At 37.0% G+C, this 6,170-nt stretch overlaps 1 pseudogene; it reads right to left on the bottom strand.

Moving 5' to 3' along the window:
* Nucleotides 1–3,535: 3,535 nt before the first annotated feature.
* LOC122142884 lies at nt 3,536–5,572 on the bottom strand (annotated as a pseudogene).
* Nucleotides 5,573–6,170: the final 598 nt, after the last annotated feature.

Below are 6,170 nucleotides of genomic sequence, written 5' to 3'. Positions count from 1 at the left end.
GTATCCACTTTCTGGTGTTGCTGACATAGAACAACATCATAATGTTGGTTTTTTGTATGTTGATTATTTTCAAAAAAAATCGGCGCCTAAGATTTTCAAACAAACTAATATTTTGGGGCTAAGCTGTCCCTTGGGGGCTTTTTTGTATATATATATATATATATATACACCTTCACCCACACAACTCTTATTTAATTTCTCATATTCTCTATTCCTCATATCAAGTTAATTATTGTACTTTACTGATGGCTCGGATTTAATGACATTCTTGGAGAATCTTTCTGCTATTTTAAATTTTTCAAAAAAAAAACTGCTTTTTCGCATATGAAAATGGGCCCCTGATCCATGAAAAATCAGCACAAATTGAATCCCCCAGACAACTATGACAAAAAAAAAATAAGAATTCTGATTCTTCAAAGTGTTTTGTGAAGTTTAACACTATGACAAGGGACAGGTAAATGTAAGAGCGCAAAATTCTCCTTCTATCATTCCTCTGTGTTTTCCCCTGCGCTGTGGCTGAGTTGTTTTCCTTTACTGTCCATGAAAAACCAGAAGGGTTTCATAATTGAACAAATCTTATGGGGTTTGATTTGTGGTGTGCAAAGGTTACTTCCTTGATTTGTTTAATAGAAATCTGGCCCCTTTTGTTGTTGTAAAGCTTCTTGTTCTTGTTCATCAATTGTCATTCATTTCTAAATAAAGCAACCACATGCCTGAAATTTTTGACCCGTTTTGACGGTTTTGCATAAAAAACACAACCAACCACCTATCGTGTGGTGGTCATTCAATGTCAAATCAACCAATTTTTTTAAGAAACTTCCCTGGCTCCAATTTTTGATTTTGTCAAGTAAATTTTTTATTTCATTTGTAGAAGAAAAAAATGAAGCACACATAGTAACATGTATAGGTGATTGTGAACGCTAATATTAAAATACCAATGAATTTTAAAACTCAGTAATCCACTATTTTGTAGAGGGGGGTCAAAATTACAGTTTTTACCTGAGATTAAGAGGGCCGCATTTCAAGGGGAAAACTTTACTTGACTGGTTAAGAAACGATGGCTGCATCATTATGGTATTTTTACAGACATGATTGGTAGGCTGTTAGTAAAATCTGTTAACTTTAGCAATCTTGTGTAAACAATTGTTTGACAATGGTGAACAGTTAAAAATAGGACGAGGCAAAAAAGCACTTTTCATGTTTTTCCTCCAAAGTGTACACTGTTTGTAATGCAAGGAAGTATTAAAGATATCTTACATGCCCTTTTAAGATTTTGGGTCAAACCTTTCTCTTGGCATCTTCCATTTTTAAAAAAAAAAAAAGAGAAAAGAAAAAAAGCCATATGGTTCACTCTCCAGCCAGGACTCTATCTGGGGTGTGCGGGGCTTCCCAGTGCAGGTTTGCCAACCATGGGCACCTGTTTAAAATCAAAAAAATTTTTGGGGGGGGGGGGGGGGGTAAAACACCAATAAATAAATATATATTAAGTTCACAAAATTAAGCAATGTTTACATTTTTTTTTTTCAAGTATATAGGTGGTTCAGAGGTGGCCTAATAATCAAACTTGTAAAATATCATTGCACATCTTCACTGTATAAATTAAATATAGATTAATTCTTTTTGAAACTACGGAACGTAGTCCTTCACTCTGTTATATTTATCATGGAGTTAACATTAAGTACACAGACAGCAGCTAGTACAGTGGTTCACATTTAAGAGGCAATGCATCAAATATAATGATACACATCTGATTTCTTTCGTCAACTGTTTACATCACAATAACTAACAGTTTTTTTTGAGGATTACTCGCAACAAGACAGGTATTTTTTGCATAATTTGGGTATGTATTTGTCCGTTTCAAAATCATAAGAAGAGGCAAACTCAATTCTGTGTTAATGGCTGTGAGAACACAGCTCTCTGTGTGTGTTCTGTGCTCACAGAAAACAGCGCACGAGTGTTAAGCTCTTCGCATATTTTTGTGCTTGCATGTTTAAAGGGGTCATATGTGATGTTGCTAAAAAAACATTATTTTGTGTATTTGGTGGTGATGAAATGTTGTTTATGTGGTTTAAGGTTCAAAAAACTAATTATTTCCACATACTGTACATTATTGTTTCTTCCTCTATGCCCCGCCTTTTCTGAAATGTGTACGATTTTTACAAAGCTTCATCGGTCTGGAAAAAGTGAGGTGTGCTCTGTTTGGCCAGCTATCGCCAGTGCTTTTGTGACAATACCACGACTGAGGTGCCCTTGAGCAAGGGACTGACCCCCAAACTGCTCCCCCGGGCGCCCGACAGCTACAATGGCTGCATGCTCCCACTGTCCAGGTGTTGTGTTCATGGTGTGTGTGTGTACGCTGCTGCTGTGTGTGCACTTTGGGATGGGTTAAATGCAGAGCAACGAATTCTGAGTATGGGTCACCATACTGGGCTGTATGTCACGTACACTTTCACTATCACTTTTTTTTAAATGTTACATTTTTTATTATTTTTAAAATGCTTTTTAAATGAGTTTAAATGTCTGTAATATTGTAAACCTATGCTGTATTACCCAATCAATTGTATTATGTCCATGGGGGTGGTCTTGTTTACTATTAAATGTTTTATCTTTTGATAATGCTGGTTGCCTCTAGTAATTCTTGTCTGATTTTTAGTTTGTCCAGACCATTTTTAAGCCAGCAATATAATAATTTTTTAAAACAATAGTTGACTTAAATAAAACATCCCAACATTGGTAAAAAAAAAATTTACCCAAACCAGCTGGGTCAAAATAACCAGCACGTGGTTCTTTACAAAGATGTGTATGCCAGTGCTGGGTTGCAACAAAATAAACAAGTTGGGTGTTTTTAATCCAGCATTTGTGGCGTTTTTGAATTTGCTGCTCAGAACAAATGTTCTGAGAACTATGCCAAGTCCACTTGTCCATAAATTTCATTCTCCTTTTTCCTGCTCGTTCCTTGATTGTTTTTCCCTCTTGGGTTAATAGACAAGTGCATAACTTATATGTCTGATCAAATGCAGTGTTAACTGTTTTAGATTATCAGGGAGAAAGGGATCTGCTAAAGAGGATGAAGCAAAACATTCCTCAAGTGCTCAAGCGTGGACTAACACAGAATTATGTATTTACATCTCGAAGAGATTAGGAAATGGCTAAATATGCATTAAACTTCAACTCCGAAATTAGAAATAAACAATTGAACACAGGTACGATTTTCTTGAATAGTGTCAATTTCCATGGTTGGCTGGGTTTCTATCACAGTGAACTTCTCCCACAGAACCACTGAACCAACTAATAAAACAAAAGAAACACAACACTGATAAGAATGATGCTTTATAATGCTTTATTTCAATCGACAGACGAAAAAAAGCACGAAAATGACAAGAAAGATGGATAATCACGCTTTAGTTTTTCTGGTTTAATAAATGACTGGATTACTTTGATTATTATACTTGATTTACCAAGTTACATTGACTGATTACCACTGAGAAATTTGTTTAGTGATTTGAGTTTCTATGGTGCTGCGGACAGCACTCACAAAGGACATCTACTGATGGAGCCGGCAAACACACTACGACCCACAGCACTCCCAGGTTCAAAATGGCTCGCCTGCCTGTGGCCATTGGGGAAGGCAACCATTGAGATCCAGTCTGTGACAGACTGGGTGTGGCCGGCGAGTGACACCCATTCTGCAATAGAGCCTAATGATGTTTTCTTGAATGCAGGCATTTGGATTACAAAACAATATACTGCTTGACCAGGTTTAACATTATGGGACTGTTAAGCTCACCCTTTGGAATAAGCTTCCCTTGATTGTTGACACAAAAGACACTGCCATCCGGTGCAACTCAAATCATGGACGGAAGTCCACCACTATTCCACAAAGGGCCGGCCCCAGAAAAGACATTATTAGACAAATCCTGCACGAGAACAACAGAGAGACCTCCGGAAACTGTTTTTTGATGCTTTCATTGTGTTTGATTATTAGTTTTGTCAGAAAACAAAACCCCTGGAAGGATATGCTCTTGTATTTAGCATTGTGTCATTACCTCAAGATACCAGATTTGGTCATAGATGTTCACTCCCCAAAAGCTGTAGGGCCACAGCTGTAGTACTTCAGCTTTCCACCAATTTGAACCCAAGGGGTAGTGCTGGATGGCCATTTGTCATTAGCATCCATATTTTAAACAGAATATGTCTTCATATATATTGACACCTGCAAGGATCTGAATCACCTCCAGCATCCACATGTTTGAGAAGCCCTAACAAAACACAATCAACAGGTTGAATTGAAGGATTTAATAGGGCCCATAAACAATAAGATGATTTATTTGGGACTGTGGCTGAAAACTATTTTAAAATTAAAATGTAAATTCATGACTCTTCACCTGGGAACACAGAATGAACCTGCCACTCTGAAGCTTGAAGATGTTGTTGTGCTGCATTCACCCCAGACCAACACAGCAGGACCAACAGGTGACGTGCTTTAGAGAGATGTTGATCTTTGTGAAGACGTTATCCTCCCAGGATGAAGGCTTCATAAAAATTGTTCACTCCAACCACTGAGCCCGACCCAGCAAAAAATCTATTTCCTCAGGTTCCATCATCACACGACAGTCTAAAGCTGTTTTTGAAAACAAGGTGCAAAATAATCAGTGATTGCAAATACAGAGGGTTATAAAATAGCCATAAAAAAACATTTTAAATAAATAAAAAACATTGTTACCCCAGAGTGTGAAGGAACTGGCAGCAGAAGAGTAACAGGACGCTCTGAAAAAAGTTCATTATGCTCCACTTTACAGTTTGTTGTTTAGACCTGTTCAGAACCAGAATTCATTTATATAAGCAAATAAAAAAAAAAAAGAAAAATCAATACCACAGTGACAATAATTAAAGGAACAACCTTATCTTGTTAGATGAGGATTCAGGCAGTCAGTGTGGGATTCTCCTCCTTGAGATGCAGGTAATAGAACTGCATTCAGTGTGTGTAAATTGCTGTTGAGCGATAGCTTATATAGCCGAAATATGTTTTCCTGATTAGACTGGGGGGGAGAATTTACAATGCCTATGGGAATGGGGATCTGTAAGAGAATACTGTTTGTTTTTTGGATCTCTGGTCAAACTTAACAAGGAACAGTTTCTCTTATGACTTTTCTCATGTCTCTAAATGATAAAAGCAACAAGTTAAGTGTTCCAGCACGGTTGATAAAATATGAAGGTGATATGAGGTTTTAAAAGGAATGCGATAGTCAAAAAATAGCAATTAGTCTATGTATTTCCACCGATCCCGTGGCTCTTTGCTTTCTCATGAATTACTCTACATGGAACATAATAATTCCTAAAAATAACAAATAATCTTTTAAAAATATATATGAAAAGTGAAATTGCCCTGACCATAGTTGGCAAAACAGTTATTGCAGAATGAACCCACAATCATAAAATGTTTAGTGCTAATGAACGGGCTGCAAATAATGCTTTAGATTGAAGAAACAAACTGATAGCTTTATGGGAAAAATTGCCTTCAGTAAACATCTCAATTGAACCAACTATGTAAGGAGACGTTGCAAACCTTCATAATAAAATATTTCGTTCTTCTTGAACAATAAAGTTATACATTTATGCAGTTAGAAAAATAAGTTGAATATGGCTTATTTCTGCCTTTTACTCTCTAAGAAGCTGCTCTCCTCTGTGTGTGTAGTGAACCATATTGATAAGATTCAGATTTTGATAAAAACTGCAAACTGCCAAAAAAGTGTTTCTTTAATTGATCGCATATATGACTCCTGGTCTTTGTTCAGGGCAGTGCGTTTGGTTTAAGTATATAAAATATCCAGAGAGTGTAAGACGCTAGAAAAGGCGATCTCTAGTCGTAAATAGCTCGACCAAATCTTGATTCCTTCCATCTCAGGACAGGGGCGCCCCGAATTTAGCGATCAGTCCGTTAGCATTAATAGTAATAATACTATACAAAGAAAGTCAAACATATAGGAAAGGGACCAAGAGTGATTGTATCAAGGATGCTAACAGGAACAATCCTGAGAGAAAATAAATGTGATTAGACCCTAATGGGTTTGGGGAGCCGTATATAGAAATTCTGGAATATAGACTTTGCAGATTCCGCACACCAGAAGACCAGTGCTGTTGGTACAAATATTTGGCCGCCTCAATCTCTT

The sequence above is a fragment of the Cyprinus carpio genome, unplaced genomic scaffold, assembly GCF_018340385.1.
Source record: "Cyprinus carpio isolate SPL01 unplaced genomic scaffold, ASM1834038v1 S000000355, whole genome shotgun sequence".
NCBI classification, from domain to species: domain Eukaryota; kingdom Metazoa; phylum Chordata; class Actinopteri; order Cypriniformes; family Cyprinidae; genus Cyprinus; species Cyprinus carpio.
The sequence above is the reverse complement of the archived record's forward strand: the minus strand, read 5'-3'. Positions and strand labels throughout refer to the sequence as shown.